The sequence below is a fragment of the Rattus rattus genome, chromosome 17 (assembly GCF_011064425.1).
Source record: "Rattus rattus isolate New Zealand chromosome 17, Rrattus_CSIRO_v1, whole genome shotgun sequence".
NCBI classification, from domain to species: domain Eukaryota; kingdom Metazoa; phylum Chordata; class Mammalia; order Rodentia; family Muridae; genus Rattus; species Rattus rattus.
This window is the reverse complement of record NC_046170.1, coordinates 40,557,662-40,585,431: the sequence shown is the minus strand read 5'-3', so window position 1 is coordinate 40,585,431 and position 27,770 is coordinate 40,557,662.

Here is a 27,770-nt window from a genome sequence, read left to right as displayed (position 1 = left end):
GCATCAGCCACCTTCCCTGTAGAGCCACCCAGCCCAAAGACCCAAAGAGGGAAACTGAGGCCCCAAGAGAATACCCACCCTGTTACCCCCAGGCCCCTGTGACTTGGTGTCCGCTCTCTGTTCCTCTGAAGAGTTTGGAAATCACTGGGTATTTTAGAGATGTGTCTCCCAGCCTCTGTGGGGTTGTGGGACCCCATGGATGATGTGAAGGCATCCCACGTATGCCTCTCTGCGTACAAGCATGTGGCGCAGGCAGGCAGGCAGGAAGGCAGGCAGGCAGGCAGGCAGGCAGGCGCCTGTGTGGTCCATGGAACTTTGTGTGTGTGGTCCTCACCAGCCCAGCGACCATCATCTGTCCAGAGGCTGCTTGCTGTTGCAATGGCCGGTGTGTTTACTTTAGTCCTGTCTGCACCGGCTGAACTCGGAGCCCTGTCTCCTTCCAGCTGGACCTCCTCAGGAGGAAGGAGGGAGGGCTGGGGGAGGGGGCAGGGATGCAGGATGAAGGAGAGGCAGGCCCTGCAGAGGAAGGATGCCCGTGCAGCTCCGGTGGCCAGACTGCAGGAGGCTCCACGCCTTTCTGCCCCTTGCAACTCCAGGCCGAATCTGTGGGCCTCAGGTCCGTTCCAGCTCACGCACACTCAATGGCCTGGCTGAGAACTTGGCCATGGTATGGGTCATGTCCCTAATTGGTACAGTGAAGATATGCACAGGGCCCGGGCTGGGCATGCATGAGCGTGCAAACACACGTGTGGGAAGAGAGAGAAGTTTGCAGCAGTATGCGCACCTGCATGGGGCTGAAGGAAGGGAGGGGTACGTTTGGGGTTCCAGGGACACTCCCAGTCCTTCTGCCATGCCCACTGCAGGGGTTAGGGTCTCTCCCAGCCTCCTGAGCATCTCGGGACCTGGGGAGGTAGAGAAGCTTCTTTGGATATGGTGGGAGGTGGGTATGAGGAGCACCAGCAGTTGACAGGCTGGCACGGCCTCGTCAGTTTGCCCCGTTCTACCTCCTAACCTTCACAAACAGTTCCTGTTTGTGTTTCCCCTGTGGATCACGCGTCCATCCATGTTAACCAGCATTGATCCGACCGTGTGCAGTTGTTTTTTCTTGAACTTGTGGTGATCCCCTTGCCTCAGCGATCGAGCGCTGAGATTCTAAGTGTGTGTACCGCCGTGCCGTGCCTGGCTCCGTGGGAAGCATTGGGAGAGTGAGAGACAGTTAGATGGGGGTAGGGGAAAGAGGAGGGGGCGGGGGAGCGCTCAGGAAGCAGTTAGAAGCTGGAGGTGTGCTGTCTGTAGGAGGCATCTTCCTTTCATCTCTCTGCCTGTCCAACAAAAAAAAAAAGGAGCCATTGCAGCTAAGCTCCCTTCACTGGCTAAGGAAGCTCTGGGCTCCAGCAGGTTGAGCAGGGGCAACCCGTTCTGGCGACACATCTTTAGACCTGCGATCCTGCACAGAGATATGGGGTAAGCGTCAGCCAGTGGCTCTCTGTGCAGAATTGGGCACGTTTCTTACTGCTCCATTCACAGCCACAAGCACCGTTTTAAAGCACCCGAACCAGACCCTCGTGCCTTCTCACACACCACAGAACATTGTCTGAGCCTCGGAGCTCCTCCCCACATCCCCTTTCCACTCTGGCTGCCACACCGTCCCTTCTAAGGGGTTTTACGGAGAAAACGTGCAAGCCATCAAAGTGCATGCTGCAAAGAGAGGAACTCACTGGATCGTGACTCCAGTTTCTCACGGGAAGGGAATACACTCTCATGTCGAAAGTATAGCCAATAAATAGCAGGGACTTTGTAAAACCTGACTCTCCCCATCTCCCCCCATGGGTAGCCACAGGCAGGATTTACCGGGGACTCCAGATGTACCCGTACAAATGCCCACACTGTACACCATTCCCAAAAGCCAAGAGGTTGGTGGGGGTGGTTACAGGGCATTGTCTGGTCACCTCAGCAGCTCCATGTCCACACATTTCACTCCCTGAACTGTTGCCACCGGCCGATGGCTCTCCTGTGACCACAGTTGGACAGTCCCCTTGAGAAGGACAGTTGCATGCCAAGAGACAGCTTTCCTTCAAACAGACTGATGCTTCCTTTGTAATTGACTGGATTTCATGAGGCTTGCTCAAGGGCAGGAATGGGGTGAGGGAGGATTTAAGATGTCTGTAGGAGAATCTAAGGACTCGGGAGACTCTGAAACCTCTTTCAGACAGGCAGCCGATGCCTCGTGCAGTCGGTGAGGACTGTTACCAAGTGGGAACATGTCCTGGACTCACACTTTGTCCCCTGCAAGAGGAAAAAAAATAGCTGTGGGATTCATGGCTTTTTGAGGACACAGAAAAACCCTGTGCCCATGGGGACATCGGAAGTGACAGCAGACTCACAAGCAATCTAAGTGTCCAGGGGCACGGCATGTACCCATACATGCATCCACAGATCCCACCCCACCCTCCCCCACTGAAGGAGGTGGATCCTGGGACACAGGGCTCAAGTGAATTTACTAGAACTCTCTCTAAGCCCACAACTCCACTCTGTTTCACTTTCAGATTCTCTCTGTCTCTCCCCAAACCCCTGAGGACAGGCAAGTCTTTCCTTTGCACACAGTCAGGCCACCTTCCTGCTTTCTAAGTTTCCCCAGCGTGCTCCTGTCTTTCACTTGCATCCTGAGCTCTGAAAGTAGCAGATGGCCTTGACTTTGTCCTGGTGCTCTGCTGGGTTAAAACACAGAGACTGGGTGTATGTGTGTGTGTGTCTATCTATCTGTGTGTGTGTCTGTCTGTCTGTCTCTGTGTCTCTGTGTGTGTGTGTCTGTATGTGTATGTGTGTCTGTGTGTCTATGTGTGTGTGTGTTTATGTGTGTGTGTCTATGTGTGTGTGTGTGTGTCTATGTGTCTGTGTGTTTGTGTGTGTGTGTGTGTGTGTGTGTGTGTTTGTGTGTGTGTGTGTCTGTGTGTGTGTCTATGTGTGTGTGTGTCTGTGTGTGTATGTGTGTGTGTTTGTGTGTGTGTCTGTGTGTGTCTGTGTGTCTTTGTGTCTATGTGTGTGTGTCTGTGTGTCTGTGTGTGTGTGTCTGTGTGTTTATGTGTGTGTCTGTGTGTGTGTGTGTGTCTGTGTGTTTGTGTGTGTGTTTGTGTGTTTGTGTGTGTGTGTGTGTGTGTGTGTGTGTGTGTGTGTGTGTGTGTGTGTGTGTGTGTTTGTGTGTGTGTGTGTGTGTGTGTGTGTGTGTGTGTGTGTGTGTTTGTGTGTGTGTCTGTGTGTGTGTGTCCACACACAAGTATGCACTCATGCATGCATGCATATGGGGAAGGCAGCCCTGGGCTGCAAGATTGTAAACACCCAGGATCCTGGGACAACCTATGGGCGGTGCCCCCCATTACCCAGGTCCCCACACTGGCCTTCCCTGCAGGTACACAGCAATTCACTAACCTTTCTAACGCCCTCAGAGCTAGGTTGCCAAAAAGAAAAACATGAAAGTATTCCCAAAACAAATCTATAAAGAACAAAACAAAGACATTCTCTTTGCCTTTGAGAAGAAATCGTGCTCTATCATCCAGTCTAACCGGAGACTGGCGGCATCTTCCTGCCTCTGCCTCCAGAGTACTGAGATTGCAGGACCACACGCCCACTCTGGGATTAAACAGCTTTGAAATAAAGCCAACCACAGGCTCAGGTCCAGGCCGAGGGGGAGAAGACCAGCTTGGCAGGCATCAGTCTAGTCTCATCTTTATTTAAATCCTTCATTCTTCCCCACATTCTGGGCCTGCTGCCTTCATCTTGATCATTGCCTTCAAACATTCAGCACAGCAGCCAGGAGCCTGGCACCCTTCCACGCCGTATGCAAATGCCCATTGCTGTCCATAGCCCAGGCCCTGCCCGGTTTGGAAGCAACTGCCATAGCGGTGGAGCTGAGATTTGAACTCAGAGCCCTCAGAACTTTCCTGCAAGGAGATCTAGGGTTTCTTCATAGGGCAAATGGAAAAATACCATGGTACCCAAAGTGCCAGTGAGGCAGGTTCATGAGCCTCTAGGTCCATCTTTCTGCTCAGCCTTCCCCCAGCCAGTGTGGTATCCACCAGACTCTGCCACACTCAGAAGGTCACAGTGAGCTTGACGCTCCCGGGGCAGCGTCTCTGTCAGCCCCAGCGTTCTTCATGCTGGACATAGCAGGTGCTATAGAGCTGACAACAGCCCTGAACAGCTGAGCTTCCTGCCCCCACATTCCTTGTGTTTCAGGATTATGAGGCACACATTATGATATTTTCTGTGTGGTGTCGGGGATGGAGCCCAGGGCTTGGTGCATGCTCGGTGAGCCACATCCTGGCCCAGCAGTTTCCTAAGGTGTATTTTTATAGCACAGAGGCAGAGAGGAAGCCACTCTGTAAGAGAAGGGTAAGGACAGACGAACCCTGCCCGCCTCTGCTGGAGCTAAAGGCACCTTTAGATGCTGTCCTCCCACCTTCCAGATGCCACCTCCCACCTTCCAGAAGGTTCTGGCCCCATGGGATGGCGTGCACATACCTTCCTCTCTGTTCCTCAGTCTTCCTCCTCAGCCTCCAGAAATAACAGATTCTTCTGCTGAGAGCCAGGGACACTGTCACTCAAGGAGGGCGGCTCCCAGGCCTTTGTGAACGATTGACGGAGTAGCCAGACAAGACTGGCTTTGTTGCGTGTTGTTCACCAGGCATTAAGGCTGTGCTGAGCAGACACCAGAGCCCAGAAGACTTAGTTCCCATCAGTGGAGCTCAGAGGGAGAGGTGAGTGGGGTGCGAGCCAGCCTGCTTCCCCCAGTCACTGCTCCACAGCCGTGTCTACGACCAACAAGATGCTTCAAAGTTGCCTTGTGCTATTTTCAACTTTTAGAGCTGTGGAGATGGCTCGGTGGTTAAGATCACTGGCCTCTCGTCTGGAGACCAGGGTTCAGTTCTCAGCACCCACATTCGGCAGCTCACAAGCAACTGGAACTCCAGTTCCAGTTCTTGCCCCAAAGGCACTGCATGCATGTGGCACACAGACATGCATGTAGGTACACACATGTGCACATAAAGATAAATAAATGTTAAAATGTAAACTTTAATCTGGGTGGTAGTGGTCCCCACTTTTAATCCCAGCACTCAGGAGGCATAGGCAGGCGGATTTCTACGAATTTGAGGTCAGCCTGGTCTACAGAGTGAGTTCTAGGATGGCAGGGCTACACAGAGAAATCCTGCCTTGAAAAACAAAACAAAAACTTTAAATAATGAGTAAGAAAAATATAAATACTTTACAGAGGTGTTCATGGTTATTACGGAGATGCACTGAGTGGTCATGGAAAGAGCAGAGCACACAGACATATACACACACTGTCAGACACATACACTCACACATACACATACATACACACTCATACACATACACATACACACACTCACACACATACACTCACACATACACACATACTCATATACACACATACACACTTTCACAAGCACTCATACTCACATACTTGCTTACACATACACACACACATACACATATACATACATATACAGACTCATACACATACACATTCACACACACAAATATACATATATACACTCAAAATACACACACTTTCACACACTTATACACATACACACTCATACACACTCACATACTCACACACACACTTGCTTACACACATACACACTCTCACTCATACACACACACATACACACTCTCACACACATATACATACTCTCACACACTTTCTTGAAAACACACATACACCCTCACTCACACACTTACACACTCACACGCTTTCTCACAAACACACAGACATACATACACACTTTCTCAGAACACACACACACACTTTCTCAAAACACAGACACACACACTCACACTTACACACATACATACACATATACACACTCACACACATAACACTCATACACACACACACACACACACACACACACACGCACACGCACGCATGCATACTCAGGCACCAGCATTCCGAGCAGTGGCTGTGACGTGGCTCCTTGCTTCCCAGAATGCTACGCCCATGGGCCAGTGCTCAGTGGTCTGGTGACCTGCTTTTTCCCTCTTCTCTGTGCCTTCCTGCTTCCCTCTCCTCCACCGAGGCTGGGGATGGCAGCTGAACAGAGGTCTTCCTGAGAACCCTTGTCTCTGTGTCTCTTGGGAAGGACCCTGTCTCAGTCATTACGGAATCTGTGGCCTCTCTCAGGCACACAGCTTCCCCAGACTAGCCCTCCGTGTGAGAGGCTCCAGGACATAAACAAAACTCAAGTCCTCACAGCCCCATGGCGACATTCACCATGAGAACAGCCCTGCAGGCCTTTGGGAACATAATGGATTTGGCCACCCTGGAAGCCACCCCTTCTTCAGAAGGACCTGGTTTCACTGGCCAGGGATTCTGAGAGAAGGCTTTCAGCTGGAGCTGTTGGGGGAGGCGGGCAGCAGTGGGGGCCCTGCTAGGAGAAGTCAGTGGGGAGGGGAGAAAAATGGGGTTCAATACAGATGGAGTTTACAACACTGCTCACCCAGCTAGGTGTCCAGATCCTGTGAGACAGGGACAAGCCTGTCTTTGGACACTAGGAAGGCTTAGGGACGAGGGTGACAATGGGCAGGATCCCCATTCCAGGGTCTGGTTGTCAAACAAGGAGCTCTAGAGCTGTCTCAGGGAGGGTGTGGTGCTCGGTCAGCTCATGTAAGTGGGATTCACTGGAGGGTAGCCCATTAGGCCCGGCTGAGGCATGGGGTGAGCCTAAGGGGCAGAGACTGCTTGGCATCCGTTGCCTGAGGTTAGCAGCACTGAAAGCTGGGGCAGCAAGGTTCTGACTTGTGTTTAAGTAGCTTGTCTTGGGAACATCTTGGGAAACAACACTTGTTTTCCTCAGAAAGAGAGACAAGAAGGTCCGAGGGAGGGAGAGAGGGAGGAAGGGACAGATCTGGGTATTTACTCTATGAGGTGCTTCAGAGACTTTCGGATTTACTTTGCAAACTTTTTTCTTGGGGTCTTGTGGTCAAACAAGTCCATCAGAGTCCCATCGGTCTCCTCTGCACTTCAAGCAGAGCAAAGGCTGCGGCGGCAGCAGCGGCAGCGGCGGCGGCTGCGGGGAGGAGGAAGAGGGAGGCAGCTCAGGGAGTGGAGCTAACCAAGCCTTTGGAATATTTTCGTAGCGGTCAAGCACAGCAGCTTTTGCGTTGTCTCAACAGAGAGAAGGATAAGACTAAATGCAAAATCAGTTAGAGGCCCTGGACTCCGTCCTCTGCCTGGAGCTGGGGAGCAAGAGACTCTCAAAATGACAAAACCAGCCGTGGCAGGCAAAAGGGCTCAGTGGGCAGAAGGGCTTGCTGCTAAGCCTGAGACCTGAATTATTACCCTTGGGACTCGGTCAGTGGAAGGAGAGAAGTGGCTCCCACAGCTTCCCTCCGACCTCCACATGCACGCGCCCCCCTCCCCCACACTAGTACTTTTAAAGGATCCGCTAAGCCTATCAACTTGAGTTCTGCTTCAGAGAGGTTAGCTAGTTGATCGGTTCAGGATCCTCACTGGTGGGACGATGCTGGTGCCGGGCCTTCAAGCTTCGAGGTTTTAGATTAAATCAGTGTGACCAATTCTCCCTGGCAGGGACTGCTTTCAAGTTCTTATTGGCATTATTAAGCAAGCGGCTTCACAGAGGGGACCTGCCTGTGTTTACTTTCCCCACCCCAGGAGGCCCCTTAATTACCTCCTGCATCCCTGGGAAGGTGTGAGAGCCAGGCTCCCCCTGTCCTGTCAGCCTGGGTCAAAGGAGCCTGCTATCAGGACCAGACTCCATCTGGGTAGAGCACCCTGGCTGACTTAGGTTCCTCCCTGACGCTTGAAATCAAAAAGATGGAAGTGCGGAGCCTGGCATCGGACAAACCCTTGATGTCTGTTTACCCATGGGGAGGCCTTCGCCAGGAAGGCTCTGGGTCTGTTTGGCACCGGGGTCACTCCTGGAGGGTTGCTCCATCCTGCCTCTCTGCGTCACCTTTCTGGGCCTCACTTTCCCCGTCTGTCAAGGAGAGATGTTCTCAGGACTCTAGTGAGTCCCTGGGAAGCCAGCTCTGTTTTGAGCCTGCATTTTGCACAGCTCGGAAGCTGGGCAAACCTAGAGGCCAATGCAAAATTAAATGGACGACGGCAAAGCTTCCTTACCCCCAGAGCCCATATCCCAGAGCCCACTCCCACCCTTGCGGCTTGAATTCCCACCATCATCTCTCTCTGCCCCACCCCAGGCAGGGACATCAAGAGTTCAGGGAGAAAGTGTGTGCGTGTGAGTGTGTGCGTGTAGCTCAGTGGGTTAGTGTTTACCTACTGCATATGAAAACAGGTTCAGTGCCCGGCATCACATTAACCAGGTATGGTGGTATACACGTCTGAGATGCCAGCATTCTGAAGGTGGAGGCAGGAGGATTAACAGTCCATCGTCATGCTTCTCAACACAGAGACCTTGACGCCAGCTTGAGCTACTTGAGACCCTGTCTCGAAAACAATAAAAAATAAAACAGAGAGAAAAAAATACCATTCTACCCCGGGTAGAGTGGGCTCTCTCTATGGGACGAGGAATGTGACATCATCCAAGTGAACGGGGCTTGCTGTGTGCTGTCCCAGGTGCCTGTGTGGGCAGCTCTTTCTGTGAGCGAAGTCTGGGGGCCACTGTGTGCCCTCAATCCAGGTAACCCATCAGCTCTTCTGACCTTACTTGACTGTGCTTTCCACTTAATGGCCTTGGTGGGACATAATGGCATCTCAGGCGTCCAAGGACAGCCTTAAACTGACTGCAAAGTCCAGAAAGTCCCTGGAGAGGACATTCCTAATCTCTGGCTGCCTCACTCAAGGGTGGAAGGTGCTTCCCTGGGTGGGCCACTGCCTCCAGTCCCTGCCATCTCCCATATGGCACTCTTTGACCAAAGGTTACTTCTGTGGTCTCTGACCTTTCCCAGGAAGCAGACCTACCCCTCCTCTCCCTGCCCCTCCCCCCTTCTCTCTCTCTTCTGTCAGCCTTTTTATGATGTCTCTGTGAACCCGGATGTGCTCCCTTAAGATGAAGAAAAAGTATTGCTAAGACCATGGAGTGATTGGTCCACAGGTCGAGAAAACTGTCAGGGATGCTGCTTAGATAGGCCAGGGCACTTTCTGGATGTTTATTTAGATGCCCTTCCCTCCAAGAGCAATCCACAAGTCCAGTTCATTTTTCTGCTGTACGTCTCAGACCCACCACTGTAGAATTTTGTTGGGTCATGAGGTTGAAGAGGGCAGTGGAACAGGACCCAGTACAGAGTTAGCACCAAGTATTTGCTTCTTTGTCCCCATAGCATGCTGGTGTTTGAGAAACACAAGTCCCTTGGTGTGTTGTTTGAATGGTTCATGGGTGTAATCTAAACCAGTCTCTGATGGAGTCTTTCAAAGCGCTTGATTCGGAAGCCAGTTTTCCTTTCCTTCAATTACCGACGCTCTGCTGCCAAGAAAGCAGAACCTGGTCAGATCAAAGCATGCTTCCCAGAAGCCCTCAGATCCATCCGTGAAGGGGACAGAAGGGATTTTCCTGCCCTAAAGTCCTGCAGCCCAAGAGAAGCCAAGAGGCTATAACAGGGGTACTAGGGGAGACCCAGAGAGCTGCAGCCACTAGACCCAGCTGGGCAGGGGCTCAAATGCTTCAAAGCTAGCCCAGCATGTTTCCAGAGGACAATCCACTCATGCTGGTCTCCCATGCAATCCTGGAGGCAAGCGAGTGCTGCTGACAGTTGGAGTAGATTAGGGTCTCCAAACGCACGTAGAACAACAGGTGGTGTCCACAGCAGCTAGAATTCCCTCTGAGGTGGGCATGTCACCAGTGGGGACCAGGGAATATCTACAACTCACTCACACCACTGAAAAAACTGGAGACTAGGACAGGAGTAAGTTCAGGGAGTTGGGCCCCTGCTACTAATGAAACTTCCTCAAGGTGAACTGAGCACCCTGGAACCCAGGGTGACTTCAGGTGGCAAAGAACACAGGAATTACTGAGTAAAGAAGGCAGAACATCTCCATTCTGTTTGTTTTGAGACAAGATCTCACCAGATAGCCCAGGCTGGTTTTGAACAGTGATCCCCTTGTCTCAGCATCCAAGTGCTGGGATTAGAAGGATTGAACCACCACACCTAAATTCTCTAATTATTTTTCAACACATCTGTTTGATCCCAGTGGGAAGCCCCAACTTGGTGCTAACAGATCTACTCAGGCCAGCTCCTACATGGCACCACAGGCTGCTGTCTTGGGTCTCTGGCTAAGTTTGAAGCACTAAGGTTCTGCATGGCAAGAAATCAGCTCTGTGAGTCCTGCATAGCCCCTCCATGCTCTGACCTGGAAGTGATGCCCTCTCCAGGAAACGACCTTCCCTTTCTGCACTGCCTATTGGCCAGGGCTACTCATACATCCAGCTTAACCTCAATGGATGCTGGGAAATGGAGTCTTCTAGACGGCCAAAATTAAAAAAACAGAAATGCTATCAGCCTCAGTATCATAAGGAGTTTGCAGATAACAAAGTACCTAACCGAGACGCTCTAAGACTAAATTGTAGAAAACGCTACATTCTGCTAAACCACAGAGGTCTGTTCAGGTAAGTTCACCCCATTAAGTTCCTTTAAGAAGGAAATTTTGAATGCCCTTCCCACCCCACCCCACCTCTCATGTAGCCTGGGGTGGCCTTGAACTCACTATGTAACCAACAATGTTGAATTCCATTCGTCCCTCCTTCTCCTCCTCATGAGGACTAGGATATCAGGCATTCACTACCAGGTCCTGTTTATTTGATGCTGGGGATCAAACCCAAGGTGAGCGTTCTAACCACTGCACTACACTCCCATGCAGGGTTAGCACAGGTTTCTGTTTTGGTTGAGACTTCCAGTTGATCCCAGTACCCAATAAGGCCACCAAAGACACATAGTACCTCCATGTTTCCACATCGTCAGTCTTGGCTCCTTCCCCGGGTGACCACAGGACAGCAACTCCACCACCAAGACAGTAAAGAGTCAGCGTTCAGTTCCAGAACCTTTGTTAGCTAAGTGAAACAATGTTTCTTTATCCTGGCCGGGGAGGGGGAGTCTGAGGGAGGAGGAAAGATGGGGAAGAGAGGAAAACTGAAGTCTCCTAGCTGAGAGACCTATCTGACTGGGTCCAGAATATCAGGGAGACTCCTGGGATGTAGCCCCGCTGGAATTAAATGACTTATTAAATGACTTATACTTTGCTATGTAGAGCAACTGCTGAAATGGCCAAGTGGGGCTCCCCTCTCGGAGGGGCCTGAGGCAGCCAGACCAGCCGCTCAGTGTAGCTTTCCAGTCTGTCAAAGCCAGGCCGTTTCTCCTCCTCACAAATTCTCCTTTCTCCTGGCTGCCCATTCAGGGACAACGCATAGGGCTGCCTTTGAGATGACCTCAAAGATGCTCGGAATATTTCCCCAGCTGCGCCAGGCTCTCAAGCCTGCTGCAGACCAGGACAGAGGGTGGTCCCTGGAATCTTCCAGCGTCACCTCCCTGGCGTCCAGGGATGACTGGTTCCTGGAACCCACGTTCCATGTGTGGAGCAGGCCACCATGTCCTGATGTCATAACTCCATTTTCTCGGTTCCTCTGAGGGACTTTCCAAACTCTACCCAGCTTCCCATACTCAATGTGAAAATGAATTTGAGGTTGGAAGGATTGAGGACTCCGAAAGAAAGCAAGTGAGTCGTTCAATTTGATTTGAAAAATAAAGGAATCATAGAGGAAATAGGGCTAGACTAGCTTCCCAGAGGCCCTCTCCTCCCTGTGTTCCTCCCTGGGTCCGTCCCTGGAACAGAGTTGATAGGCAGGAGAGGGGCTTTGTCTATTTCCATTTAGATTCACTAATTACCAGTGATTTATTTATTTATTTATTTATTTATTTATTTATTTATTTATTTAAGTTCTGTTCTGGGGGTGGAATCCGGGACTCTCTGCACATGCTAGGCCGGGGCGCTAGCCCTCAGTTGTGTCCCTGGCTCAAGTTGGTTGACTGGTGATCGACTGAGCTCAAACCAAGTTGTACTCAGCTTCTGCAGAAGATTCAGAGCTTTTGCGCAAACACTTGGGCTGAAAGATCCGCCGTTTCTATAACTTAGCACCAGATGGTGAACCCTGTCCTCCCAGTACCCTCCTGCCTCCTCCTGATCGCCATGACCCATGAGTGCTTGGCTCTGCTCCCCCTCCTGGATGAGGAGGATTGTGGTTCTCAGGGAGCTGATGAGTCTCCTCGGGCCACCCAAGAAGTCATGAACCGAAGGGGCTGGATGCCTGTCCTCTGAGTGTGTCTTCAGGAGGGGACCGAGGAACACGGAGTGTCGTGCGAAGGAGCTGCAGGTCAGCAGGATGCCAAGACGCAGAGGAAGTGGTTGGAGCCCACGCTCTGAGTCAGCCTGGGCCTGTGGGTTAACCTGAAGGGCAGTCCACAGGCAAGGGTCAGACAGCTGTGATTAACCAGGTCAGGGGTCAGCACGTCTCAGCCCAGAATGTTCCAGGTTGCCAGAGAGATATGCTGATGGCTGCTGTTTGGCAGGTAGCCTACGGCCAGGTGATGGGGACAATGTGCGGGAACAAGGCTTTGGAGCAGGGCTCAGGGAGGGTAGGGTTAGGACTGTCCATCACACCTAGGCCCACCAAGGTGAAGGTGCTCTGCTCTGCCAGTTTTTCCTTGGTAGCTACAGAGCCCAGCATCCTCGCCACTCTTGGCTTCTGGGAAGAGGACTAAACAAAACACACCTTGGGACTCATCAAGGACTCAGAAGCAGGTGCTCAAGTCCCTTCTTGTCTCCCACGGGTCCAGAGAAGTCTGGAGCCCAAATGGTCCCCAGACCCAGGGGCTAAACACTTGGAGGGCCTGACTCCCCAAGTCCACACCAGGGAAGTCATGGGGACCTGTCATAAACTCCAACTGGCTACACACAGCCAGGGGGCCCTCTGGGGATCTTTCTGATCCCCACACCAGCTTCTTGGAGAAAGAACTCCGGTCACCTGGAGGTTGTTGATGGAGACACCCTTGGGCCTCACCTATCACCTCCCCAGTAGTAGAAGGCAGTGCAGGGATCACCTGCTGGGAAGCTGCTGGGTCGAATGAAGATGAACTCCTTGCCCATCCAGCAGCCAGGAGCCCGTGTGAGGCGAGGAAGCCTGGCTGCCTGCCACTCGGTCAGTCTCTACACCCTGCCCTCAAGGTACAGCAAGGATGGGAGGTCTGGTCATGTCATGGGCTGAGGGAGGGGCTGTGCTGACAGTGGTCTCACATCGACAATCTTTTGTTGTATGAATGATCGAGTTTCATCACCCTGACAACGTACCCGACAGAAGCAGCAGAGGCAAGGCTCGTTTTGACTCGCAGTTTCGGAGGTCTCCATCCTTCCTGGCGGCAGGGAGCAGAGAGAGGGACATGCTCGCCCTGCTTCACTCCCTCCTGGGCCCTGGCTTATGGATGGTGCCATCCACATTTAGGGTGGGCTCACCCCTCAGTTAATCCTCCTCACTGCAAACTGGGGTCTTCTGTTTCTAAATCCAGTTGCGTTGACAAGATAAACCCTTGAAGCTCTCTTACCACCTTTGTAGGAAGGGGCCATGGATAGCTCCATGGGGAGAGCCCGAGGGCAGGAGTTCTCAAGGTGGTGTGAGAGGTCCTTAAGTGGCTCTCCCTGCTGGCACGAGCTCCTCCCAGTGTTTCTGAGCGGCCATCTGACCCTCCAACCAATACAGCAGTGAGCTGGAAACACACCCATACCCTAGGACAGCACCCTACCTTACCGAGGTCTACAGCCCCTATGCTACCTAGGACAGCATCCTACCCTACCTAGGTCTACAGCCCTTATGCTACTTACATAACCCTAGGACAGCATCCTACCCTACCTAGGTCTACAGCCCTTATGCTACTTACATAACCCTAGGACAGCATCCTACCCTACCTAGGTCTACAGCCCTTATGCTACGTACATAACCCTAGGACAGCATGCTACCCTATGTCTATTTTCTCTAAGTCTGTACCCTCTACCCTAAGTAAAAACCAAACAACAACAACCAAAAGACAAACCAACAAACAAAAAACTACGTTAGGTCTGTGCCACCTACCCCTAGGTCTCTAGTTCCTATCCCAAGAACAGATCCCCTACCCTCTGTCTAACCTCCCTATCATAGGACAGCTGTTCATATACAAACGTACACTCCTACCCTTTGCCTACACCCCTAACCTAGGTCTTCACACTCCCTCCTAGGACTATAACCCTCACCCAGGTCTAAACCCCTGCCGTAGGATACCCCCTACCTGAGGTCCACATGTTTTGTGCTATATCTAGACACCCTACCCTAGGTCAACACACAAAACCCTAGTCTACACCCCTGTGCTGGGTAGTTTCATCTCTGCTTGAAACAAGGGAACATCACTGAAGAAGGAATCTTAATTGTGAAACTGTTCCCATCTGAGTATCCATAGGCAAGTCTGTAGGGCGTTTTTGTTTTTTGGGTTTTTTTTTTTTTTGATGGATAATTCCTGAGGGAGGGCCTATCTCACTGTGGGTGGGGTCCCACATTAGTGGTCCTGGGTTCTATGAGAAAGCAGGTCGAGCAAGCCACGAGGAGCAAGCCAGTGAGCAGCACCCCTCCGTGGCTTCCGCATCAGCTCCTGCCTCCAGGTTCCCTCTCCCTCACTCCCACCAGTTTGCATTCATTCCTTGGCTTCCTTCAGTAAATTGTGGTTCAGGATATGTATTCCAAATAAACCCTTTCCTCTCCAAGCTGCTTCTGGTCATCACAGTAATATTAATGCTAACTGAGATAAAAATTGGAAGCAGGTTTGTGGGGTCTTACGGTGTGAGGCACGGCCATGCGTCTTGGGAAAGATTATAGTAGCTTTTGAGCTCTGAGCATTCGAAACGTAGCAAGCTGCCGTAGGAGCCAAGGAGACAAATGGCGGAGGCCTGGCTCATAAGGTTCCGAGGGAAGTTTGAGTGTCCTGTAGAAATTCTATTGGCGCCATCCCACAGTTTGAATTAAGGTTCTGTGGTTCTGGTCAGCTGGGGGGGTGCAGAATCTGCTGTGATTAAGAAGAGACTAGAGCCACTGAAGCAAAACATTTGCTGTGCTGGGACAATTGATGCTGTTCAGCTGGGGCTGAGAAAACAGTAGCGGTTAACAGTGACTGCTTTCGCCGAGGCAGAGTCTTCTGGGAATCCTCCGAGTCAGAACCCAGAATTCATGTGTATGTGCCATTCCAGTGATCCTGGTCTCCTCGGCATGAGGGGGTCAGAGGGAGCTGTTGAGACTCATCCTCGGGAGAGCCATTGGTGAATGTGGATCCTTGATTGAAGTTGAAGGCCCAGGATGGGACTGAGGTGGGGGGAGGAGGGGTCACAGGGGGATCTTAAGGTTTAACACTGTGTGACAAGGTTAGGGTTTCTAGAGAGGCTCTCAGTGAAGCTGCAGCCCAGTCGCAGCAGAGACCCAAGCCTTTCAGAGATGCCAGGATGGGATGGCCACCAGGACTGGAGTGGAGACTGGTGTGCGCTCAAACACTTTGGAGCTCAGAGATCACAAGTCCCGGCAGTCCAACACCTCGCTTTACACTGCTGGACCTTGGTTTTGCTCCGATGTGAATGTCAATGTGTCCCAGTTCTTTCCTCTTGGAGATAAAAAAAAAAAAAATCCGTAGCGAGTCCCATACAGGAGAGACTTTTGAATTATACAGAGACTTAGGAATTTTAAAGGAACCTTGGCTATTTTAAAGAGACCTTAACATGTCAGAGAAGATTCTGAGTATAGTGATAGTCCGGATGTTTAAAATAGGCTGAACGTTTGAAGTACTTGGATTTCTAGTTTTGAATACATTTTGTGTTGTGATATTCACAGAAATAAGATTATTAAGCACATTGAAAAAGGGAAGATTGTGTTCGTGTGCGGAGTTGACAAGGGGTCATTGCGCTGGCCAGTAACTTCACACGCTAAGGCGATCAGGGAAGGACTCTTGGTTGAGAAAATGCTTCCACCAGAAGGTCAGTGGGCAAGTCTTTTCCTGATTTGTGATGGATGTGGAAAGGCTTAGCCCCCTGGGAGCAGTGTCACCCTGGGCATGTCATCCCGGTGCTTTAAGAAAGCAGGCTGAGCAAGCCACAGGAGCCAGCCGGTGAGCAGCATTCCTGCATGAACTCTGCTTCAGCTCCTGCCTCCTGGTTCCTGCTCTGGCTTTCGGTCCTGACTTTGCTGGATGATAGAATACAAGCTGTAAGCGGAAATGGACCCTTTGCTCCCCAAGCTGTGTTTATTCATGGTGTTTTACCACAGCAATAGAAACCTAACTAAGGCCACCCCCGACCCTAGGTCTGCACGATCTACCCTAGATCTACAACTCTTACCCTGGGCCTATACTCTACATTCTAATCTTACACACCCTACCCTAGGTCTACACCACCTACCCTAAGTCTATACACCCTACCCTAGGTCTACAGCCCTTACTCTAGGTCTAAACCTCCTGTCCTAGGTCTATACATCCTACACAATTTCTGCATACCCTACCAGAGGTCTAGAACTCCTATACTGGGTCTGTAACCCCTACCTTATGTCAGCTCTGCCCTATGTCTACACCACCACCACTAGGTCTATACACCTACCTATGTCCACATACTTACCATAGGTCTACACTCCCAACGTAGGTCTCTAACCCCTACCCTAGGATAACTCCTCTTCCCTAGGTCTACATGTCCTACCCGATTGTAAATCCCTTACACTAGTTTACCACATGCTATCCTAGGTCTGCATATGATTTCCTAAGTCTACATTCTACATTGAACTTCTGCATCCCCTGTGTTTGGTCTACACCTCCTATCCCAGGTCTAAGCACTGTACATAGGATAACATCCTCTACTGTATATCAACACCACTAGGCATTAGTTCTAGAAGTCTCCACTGATCCTAAGTTTTTGCTCTAGCCTGAGTGTATACCTCTATCCTAGATCTTAATGTCTAGATCAGTACTGTTTGTTCTCTGCCCCACTACCCACTTGTGCCTACACTTCCTACCCTAAATCTGGATTCTATTCCCTAGATCAAAAATCCCTGTGATGGTTTGTATGTGCTTGGACCAGGGAGTGGCGCTATTAGGAGGTGTGGCCTTGTTGGAGTAGGTGTATCACTGTGGGTGTGGGCTTTAATACTCTGGTCCTAGCTGCCTGGAAACCAGTCTTAGAGGCCTGCAGATGAAGCGGTAGAACTCTCAGCTCCTCCTGCACCAGGCCTGCCTGGATGCTGCCATGTTCCCACCTTGGTGATAATGGACTGAACCTCTGATCCTGTAAGCCAGCCCCAATGAAATGCTGTCCTTGTGAGAGTTGCCTTGGTCATGGTGTCTGCTCACAGCAGTAAAACCCTAATGAAGACAACCCCGTACTATAGGATAACACTCCCTACCCTAGTCTCTGCTTCAGACCCTAGGTTCATCCCTCTGTACTAGTTCTGCATACCCGACTCTGGGTGTGCACACTCTACCCAAGGTGTATGTGTTCATGTTTTCACCCTCTACCCTCTGTGTACGCCTTCTACCCTAAGTCTACATTCCATACCCTAGGTCCACAAAGCCTACCCTAGGTCTACACCCCTGCACATTTAAGTCAACATGCTCAACTCTGCACCCCTACTCTATGTCTAAACCCCTCTACCCTAGGTCTAAAGTATCTACCCTAGCTTACACCCCCTACTTAAATATCTACCACCACCTACCCTAGATTTACACCCCTACCCTCATCAACATTCTGTATCCTGTGTCTGTCCCCTCTACCCTCTCTATACTCCCTCCCACAAAAAGTCAATATCCTCTAAATTAGTCTAAATCTAATCCCCCTACCCTGGCCCTAAACCCCCATCACTGGTACACTCTGTCTAATCCCTCCACCCTAGCTCTACCCCTTTATTCTAGGTCCGTATCTCCTTTACTAGCTCCCCTATACTGTGTCTCGCTGACCTCTAGAGATGACCTCCCACTGTGTTGGGGTCTACTATAATTCACACCCTGTTGTGACTTGAGCATGACCTATATCCCCACTGCTCCTAGCTGGCACACTTGGTCCCCAGCCAGTGGCACTATTTTGGAAGGCTGTGAAATCTTTAGGCAGCCACAGTCTTGCTAGAGAAAGTGGGTCATTTAGAGTGGGCTTCTGGTCCACTCTGCTTTCTGTTACACCCAAATGTTAGGGATTCCATTGGGGCCACCTGCCACCATGCCATCCCCATCATGATGGTCTGTAGTCCCCCCTCCCCCAATTGTGAGACAAAATCAACTTCCTTAATTTGCTTCGTCAGGTATGTAGTCACAGCTATGGAAAAAACATGTAATATGCACCCTACACATTTAAACCCACACCAGGACGGTCAGACTCCAGCTGAGCAACAGGGCTTAATGACGAGTCAGCACTGTCCTGGGAGCCAGGGACCAGCCACTTCTGCCCCCGCAAGCCACACAGCCTACACCATGATCCAGAGACAGGTGGACTCTGAGGCAGAATGGTGGACCCATCAAAAGCCCACAGCACAAGGCAGTCCGTGTGACACCCCGTTTGTTTGACTTGCTGGGGTCAAGAGCCACCCAGCTGGCATGGAAACCGTACATGGGTTTATAGGGTCTCCATGCCTGTCCCGGACCCTTTGATGAAACTGACAGATTCCAGGCGGTACCCAAAACTCCTACGTATAGTGGGTGAAGTGGTTTTCAAAGTCAGGGCTGTGGCTCTGTGTTCATCTGACCTAGAGTAATGTAAACTACCTCCCTCGTGAGACGCGGGGTTTATTTGTACAGTTTGGGCCATTTCTGTAAATGTTTGACCCGTTTAGAAATCCAATCCAAAAGGCAAGCAAATGAATGCTTTTATGCCGTGCGATGGAATTTGCGGCCGCCAGCGGCGATGCTTTTACCTATGACTATACGTTGGATGTTGTTTAAGGCATGAGGTAAAGACAGGTTGGTTTTGCTTTGAAACACTGCAAAGTCGTAGGGTGGGAGCAAAGAGCTCCCGGCGGGTGCTGGGTATGGGCTTTCTTTATGGTGTAATCTGCATACAACACAGAGACCAATAAATTTTGGATGAGGGGGTGGGGACAGAGCAGGGATACACCTGGGAGTTAGAACAAGGGACACCCAGAAACAAGGGTCTTTGAAGTCTATAATTCTGCCATATCTCAGAATATGGTGAGTCCATCAGCCACTGAATACCTACCTACCTCAGTGAACATGCTGTGTATCTGTTAATGAAAGAACTTCATCCCTTACATACGATGACCGTTTTATGACCCACGAGCTCTCCTGAGCATCACTGGACTTGCGTTCTCCGGTCACTTCCCCAGAGGGTCCAGGACTCTGTGTTTGCTGAGATGCTCTATGCGTGGTTGACTTTGTGACTTTGTGAGACTAGAAGTCTGACCTGGGTGTTCTGGTGTGTCTGCCTCCCACTTCTAAAAACACCTAGGACTAGTTAGCATCTCAGGCAGGGTCCCCAGGGCGGCAGGGAGAACTCCAGGCTGTTTGCCATGGTAACAGTGTGTAAGTAGGGTGTGGGGGGGCACCAGGAGACAGCGCAGGACAGGACAGCGTCCTTAGAACTGGGGCCACTCCTAGGTTAGCAGTGACAAGGAGAGAGATTGGAAGGGTGCAGAAAGGAAGCCCTAGAGCAGTGGCCACTGGGAAAGGAGCAGCGGCCTCAGTTTACCAGCCTCAGATGACCTCAAAGGGAAGACTCCTGGGCCAGAGGAGTGTCCCTCACCCAGATCTCCTGGACTTTCATTAGCGGAGCGTGGGAAAAGTAAGGTTGGGAGAACGGACAGGCTCTTGGGCAAACTGGATCTGTGGTGGGTTGGATCCATGGCTAACAGGATCTGTAGCAGTCTGGCTCCGTTGTGGGCTGGCTCTGTGGTGGACCCCCCACCCCTATAGGGAGCAAAGATGTCCCTGGAGGTTATCCTCGAAGCTTCCAGGCCACTCCCACCCCAGCCTGCGAAAGTCCCCCAAGGCCACTGTGCACAGGTCCCTGCTCCACTCCAGCACTGAGCCCATCTCCCACCTCTCTCCCTGGCACGCTGGGTAGACAGTTGAATACCCTGGGGTCTCCTGGCACTTGTTTTGGCTAGACATCTTCCTTGCCCGAGGAGGGTTCTGGCGTTCGTGTGCTGTCATTCTCATCCCGACAGCGGCCTGCTCCTCCATCATTTCGTGACCAGTGAGTTCACTCAGATGCACTGGCGATTCTGTGGGTTCTGCTTGGCATATCCCACCCTCTGTGGAAGTCAGGCACTTTCAACCGTAGGGCACACGGTGGCCTGGGCGATGGCCAAAGTACCGCTTGGCTGACTCAGAGGTGGGGATGTGGAGCTCGTGGGGGTGTGCACAGTAGTGGGCAGGGGCAGCAGTCGATTGAGCATCTCAGCCCAGTACCTCCTCAGAGCCTTGGGCACTGGTTTGTGGTTCAGAACACCAGGGCTGGTTTGCACTGGCTTCTGATCCAGAACACAGTGACGTCTCCATTTGGTCCATCTGCCCCACCCCCCTCCCACCCCCGGCTGTCCGAGCGGTCTCTTCTCAGCTGGTTTGCGGTCTCAGGAAAGCTGTTCAATTTCACCGAAATCAGCAGCACTTGGGGTGTCGATCTCAGCCCACAGGGTTGGGTGACCATCAGGGCCAATTACAGGAAATGCCAGTCGGAGGCAATTCTACCTTTGTGGAGGCCAAGAGGAGAAGAAAAAAAAATTTCCTAACGTTAATTGGAACCAAACCCAGCCCACATGGCTCCTTTTGGGGAACTGACCCCAGCATGTCTCTGGTCTTCGTTTCCCAGTCAACGCTGATCCCAATGGTACATGCTCTGGGTTCTGCACGACTCACCTCTACTGGGATCCAGCATGGAGGATTGAACCCACAGCTCTCTGGAGTGAGGATCTAGCCCTCTTGGAGATGCAGGAAACCCCAGGATCATCAAAGCCCCAGTGACATAATCTTGTATAAAGAGAGAGGCGAGGAAGGAGTGGTGGGCTGGCGGGGTCTCCAGTGACCTGAACCTAAGCTCATTTTTAGAGCTCTGTGTGTGTGTGTGTGTGTGTGTGTGTGTGTGTGTGTGTGTGTGTGTGTTACCAGGCTGCAGCTGTGAATCGACTGGCCGCAGGTTTATCTACCATTCTCTGAATTCTCTGAGGGTGACTGTGTGTGAGTGTGTCTATGTATGTGTGAGAGAGACTGTGTGTTACTGTGACTGTGTGTGTGTATGTGACTGTGTGACTATGTGTGGGTGAAGGAGAGACACTGTATGTGTGTGACTCTGTGTGTGACTGTAACTGTGTGTGTGCCTGTATGTGTACGTGACCATGTAACTATGTGTGTGTGTGTGTATGACTGTGTGACTATATGCATGTGTGACTCGTGTGTGTGTGTGTGTGTGTGAGAGAGAGAGAGAGATACTGTGTGTGTGTGTGACTATGTAACTGTGTATGTGTATTTCTGTGTGGCAATATGCATGCATGATTCTGTGTGTGTGTGTGTGTGTGTGTGTGTGTGTGGGGGGATGGGGAGAGAGAGAGAGAGAGAGAGAGAGAGAGAGAGAGGTTGTGTGGGTGTGTGTGTAAGTGTGTATATGTGTGTATATATGACTGTGTGGCTATATGAATGTATGACTCTGTGTGTGTATGTGTGTGTGTGTGTGTGTGAGAGAGAGAGAGAGAGAGAGAGAGAGAGAGAGAGAGACTGTGAATGTTGTCTACTTTTGATCCCAGCGCTGGGAAGGCAGAGTCAGAGGATCCCTGCCTGGGCCTTGCTAAGCAGCCAGCCTAGCCCACCTGATGAGTCACAGGCCAGTTTCAAGAAAAAGAGAGATGGCGCCTGAAGTCTGAAGCCAGAGGACGGTCCACATGGGAACTACACACGGCCATGCTCTGTCCTCCACAGTCACACACACTTTACAAAAGGAAACCTGGTAAGATACCAGTTGAGATATTAAGCATTCATTTGAAGTATGAAATTTGGTCTGGTTTTTAGTATTTTAAAATTCTAAAACTTTTTAAAAATCGTGGTTATAAATTCGCAGTGTGCAGTTCCCTGTGTTGCCCAGGGTTCTATGCGCGGTCCAGCGACACCACCTGTAGTCCCAGCAGCCTGCAACCAGAGCCAGTGTCTTTGTCCCAAGTTTTTGCTTCAGTCTGGAAAGATAATTTCCCAACATTTAGCATCCTTCCAGATTGCATGACTATCTAGGTCAGAACAAACACTGTCCAGCTCCCTGAAGGTGCAAATACCTGGCCGGTTGGCTTCTAGAAGGTTCTGGAAGATTCTGGTTCTAGCACCTGAACTCTATGGAGGGAACAATCCAATGCAGCTGAAATAATTTTGTCCTTTGAGAAATTTATACATGTGTACAATCAAGTCCAGCTCTCCACACTCCTCCCTTCCAGCTCCGCCCAGATCACCCACATTTCCACCCGTGCTATCAAAATCTTGAACAGCATTCAACATTCAGTCAGTAATAGCAGTCAGTGTAAGTGAGATTTGCACTGGGAGTAATTTATAATTGGGGTTCTGTTTGTACGTGTCCTGTTCCTTTCCTTCTGGGAGGGGGGGCAGGCAACTGAGGAGTCTGTAGAAAACTGTCAACCAAGGTTTGTTGCAGCAGGCAGGTGCAGCACCTGGGGTGACGGGCAAACATGGGACCCAGGGTGCCCTGGTCATCAACAGCCAGAGTCCCATCTGCTGAACAATTGGCATTTTCTAAACCGTCTTCAAAAGTAAGTAGAAAGAGTGACTTTTCCTTTTGTTTTCTGAGGCAAGGTCTCGTATAGCCCAGACTGACCTAAAACTCACCAAGTAGCCGAGGATGACCTTGAACTCCTGATCCTTCTCGGTCTACCTCCTGTGTGCTGGGCTGACAGGCAGGTACCACTGCACTCGGCTGCTTGGTTGATTATTGGCTTAGTTTCTGTCCCTCAGCCCCAGCCAGGCCGTGAGTTTCGAGAGTTAAATGTCCTTTGTCCTGATTGTTTGCCCAGATGGCCAGAGTCCTGGGCATGTGGCAAGTTTTTTTTTTTTTTTCCGGAGCTGGGGACCGAACCCAGGGCCTTGCGCTTGCTAGGCAAGCGCTCTACCACTGAGCTAAATCCCCAACCCCATGTGGCAAGTTTTCAATTAACATTTGTGGGCTGTGAGGATGGCTAAAGCCATCTGAGCACCGAGACTCTCTCCCTGCTCTCCCTCTTCCTCAACCCTATCTCTGTTCCTTCTTCAACACGGAAAGGAGCCCAGAGCAGAGAGCTCAGTGGTCAGAGCCTCAGGCGTTTGTTTCCACTTGGCTTGTGCTGGGCACTAGACAGATTTATCTGTGGCGTGTGCCAAGAAGGTTCCTTGGAATCCTCCGCACAGCCAGCTCTGCTCCATAAACAGAGGCACTCATGAGTCTGTGGCTCGGGCAGTGACGAGATAATTGTCACTTGAGTTTGTGCTCAAAGTTCTTCCTGTTTTCTCCAGGTCTGACCGCCTGGAGCCTCGGAGTGATGTGGAGACCGGCGTCCTACAGGGCTGGTGCCAGCGACTGCACACTCGGCTTCCTGCCAAGCTTGGGGCCGCAGCATCCCTCAGGGTGGTGTGCAGTCAGGCAACTGTCGGTGCAGTGGGCTCTGGGTCTGTGGGTTTGACTCCCTGGCGATTGCACAGTTAGACAGGAGTCTTCATGCGAAGAGTCGAAGCATGCACCTCTCCAGGAGCCTGGAAGCCCCTCAGACCCAGGAAAGGTGGGGAAGATGCGACTCATGTCAACCGTTCTGCAGGGACAGAGTGGCGTTTCCGGGGAACTATGAAATGGAGTGACTCACTCAGAGTTACGTCAAACAGGACAAGGCATGATCCAGGCCCAGTTCTTATCTTAAGAATTTATTTTCAATTATCATAAAAGTTTGTGTGTGTGTGTGTGAGAGAGAGACAGAGACAGAGAGACAGAGAGACAGAGACAGACAGAGACAGAGGTATGTGTGTGAGAGAGGTGTATGTGTGGTGTGTGTATGTGTGTGGTGTGTGGTATGTATGTGTGTGAGAGAGATGTATGCATGTGTGTGGTGTAGCTTGTGTGTGACAGAGAGACAGAGAGAGGAGTGTATGTAGTGTGTGGTATGTGTGTGTCAGGGGGAGTATGGTGTGGTGTCTGGTATGTGAGTGTGAAAGAGAGAAAGAAATGTGTGTGTGGTGTGTGATGTGTATGTGTAGTGTATGTGTGTGTGATGTGTGGTGTGGGGATGGTGTGTGTGTGTGTGTGTGTGTGTGTGTGTGTATGTGTGTGCAAGAGAGGGTATTTGATTCCTATGTGCTCCATGCTCTCCTGCACTGTTCTGGATGCATCACTGGTTGCTGTGAAATATCTGGAAGAGGGGACATCAGGGCCACCTGCAGAGGAAGCTGCTACCTGGCAGGCACAGGAGAGGTGCTCAGTGTGCCCCTCACGTGTCTTGGGACACATGGCTCCTGGCTACTCAGAGGGGACAGAGGTGGATGCACGGCCATGAGGGAGAACAGAGATTTCCATCCCTGACTGCAGTTATCACACACGCGTCCTGCCGCTTAAATACTGTGAAGTGGTTTCTCACGCTTATTTATTTATTAGGGGGTGGGGGCAGGAACACTCCTGGACCGTGGCACACAGGTCAGAGAAGAACTCTCTGGAGTCAGATCTGTCCTTCCATCATGAAGATCCCAGGGATTCAACTGAGGTTACTGGACTTGGCCGTGAGCGCCCTCAGACAGCAAACCATCTTTCTGGCCCTTCTTTCTAGTTTCCATCTTGTCTCCACAAACATCCCCAGAGAGAACTGGATGGGAGAAGTCGAGTCAGACATTGACAAAGGATATGAAGTCTGACTGGGCGAGGTGGCACCTTTATCATGGCCAGTGTGTGTGGCAGAGCTGGGGAGGAGTCTCAGGCCACGATCGATGTTCTGTTCATGACCGTCACCTGCTAGCTACACGGTTCTTATTCTAAATTCCCAGGTGAGGTGAACCCAGGGGAACCTGTGTGGGCCCCCCCTTCCACCCACGGCTTCTGTCCACTGCTTCCTTCCGGGGCCACTTTGTCTGGATAGCACCGAGCTGTCCTCTGCCGCCCTCTGCCTCCAGGGGTTCGAGTCCCAAGGCACAGCTGTGGGCAAGGGCAGCCTGCGATTTATTTATGACCGTCGAGGGTTTTACTGGGGTCTCCATAAAATCTGCTCGTTGGGTGAGGAAGGTTTATGGCTGGGCCCTGTTTGAGGAGCCTCAGATTCTGCGTGTTGGTTTGTCATTTTGAGAAAAACCACAGTTTGTTTTGCTTTGTTTTAAACAAAGGAATGCCAGGATTTGTGGGAGCTGGAAGGGGGTAGCATCCTCAGAGAAGAGCCTTTCCAGCCCTTTCCGGGGCGTCCTCAGAGGAACCTAAGATGTGGAGGGTCGGGGCAGCAATCTGGTGTTGCTGTGACTTTCAACTCAAAAATGCGCTTTAAATCTCTGTGTCTGCTTCTCTCTGAAGCACAAACTCGGAGACACAAAATGGTTGACTGCGTTGGGAGGCTCTGTCCAGGGAGTGTGGTTCTGTGGCTCCTGAGCCCCACAATGTGACACAGTTGGAACTCTCTTGTCCAAGTGAATAAATTGTCCACGTGTGCAAGTGCACAGCGACTTCTTAGAGATTACTTAATTTAACGCGTATGAGCGTTTTTCTTCAGGTGTGTCTGGACACCACCTGCGTGCCTGGCTCCCATGGAGGTCAGAACTGGAGCTAGAGTTACAGACGGTTGTGAGCTCCCACGCTGGTGCTGGGAATTGAACCCTGGTCCTCTGCAACAGTGGCTAGTGCTCTTAACTGCCGAGCCATCTCTCCAGCCCCCAGGGATCATTAAAAGATGTCCATTTTAAAATTACCTGAAATATTACTGGCTCTTTGACAAATTGAGTTTACGGTTATTCAGAAAGAAGCCAAGAGCCCCCTTTCTTTCTGGGTCACCCCACATCTCTCTGACGTCCCCCACACACCGCACCCCTTTCTTTTCTGGCCTCAAGGGCTCACTCTGCCTCTGAGTCACATCCCTGACTCCCTCTTTACTTTTTACTTTGAGACTTGCTCTCCCTGAGTTGTTGAGGCTGGCCTTGAACTTGCCATCTTCCTACCCCAGTCTTCTGGGTAGCCAGGACAGCAGGCCTACACCACCAGATCTGACTGCACATATTTTAATGCAGAAGCCACCCAAACCATATCCCCTGTGCTCCTGCAACAAGAGCAAAGGATCCACATACGATGGGCTATGTGGCCTACGCTCTGACTGCTTGTACCTTCTGCAAACAGATTGTATGTGTGGGTGGTGTATGTGTGCGTACAGATTGTGAGTGCACTCACACACGTGTGTAGATTGGTGTGTGTGCACTTATGTGTGTGGAGTGTGTGCATGTATGTTGCAACACCAGAATGTAGGCCACAGATGCCATCAGCCCATATAAACATGGTACACAGTATATGGCTTAGGTGACATTTACATTAAGTGGGTGTGTTGGTATATGTGCATTATAAATTGAGTGTGTATATGTGTGCATGTATGCCTGTGTGTGTCTGTATGTATATAAACATGTATGCCATGCCTGTGTGCACGTGTGTGAATATACATATATAAATTTTGTGTGTGTGCCTGTGTATGCCTATGTGTGTCTGTGCGTGTGCATGTGTGTGTTTGTGTGTGTGCCTGTGTGTACGTGTCTGTATGCATGTGTGTGCTTGTATACATGTGTGTGTCTTTGTGCATGCATGTGTGTGTGCATGTGTGTGTGTCTGTGTGCATGTGTGTGCATGTGCATGTATACATTTTGTGTGTATGTGCACATGTATGCTTATGTGTGCCTGTGCATGTGCATGTGTATGTGTGCCTGAGCATGTGTGTGTGTGTGTGTGTGTGTGTGTGTGTGTGTGTGTGTGTGTGTGTGTGTGTGAAGGGGGAAGGATGAGGCAACCCAGATGGTCAGAGGCGTGGATAAACATAAGGAGGGAAAGGAACCAGGCTCCTTGGGGTGGCACACTAGACGGGCAGCAGCTGCAGAGATGGGACCACGGGTGGCTGGACCCCTGGCCCAGGCTCCTGACTTCGTATCTGTGCCTGACAGAACACAGAAGAGGACCAGGAACATCCATAGGCCTGAGAGAATTCCAGTCAGTGAGCAATGCCCAGCGGGAAAGAACTGGAGCTCTAGAATCCACCTGAAAAAGCCAGGTGGGGTGGGGCGCGTTTGTATCGCTCACTGGGGCTCCTTGCCCAACTGAGCTGTCTCAACACACAAGGTGGATGGCACCCAGGGAGGCAGCCTCTCGCCCTCCTAGCATGAGCACGCGTCCCCAAAGACACGTGCTGCACCCACACAGGCATGCGCAGAACAAGAGGTAGCTTATTTTTCTTCAACAGCTCAATTAAGGTAAAACTAACAAAAGCCAGTGTGGTTTAGGTGCCGTCCTGACACTGAGAAGCAATTAGCAAGAACGGGCGAATGGCAGCTTCACCCCATTTGTGTCTGTGGCGTCCCAGGACCAAATGCACAGACCAGCCTTCAGCTGCCCGCAGCCCCCACAGAACGCGCCCCTCGGGAGTCCTGGACCTTCGCACACTGCCCACGGCCCGTCTCCAACCAGGCAAAGCCCTTTCCACTCCCCAGGTCTAAGAACATGAGTTCTCGGGCCCTCCGGCAGAAGGAGAGTCTTCATCTTTCAGCAAGCTGGA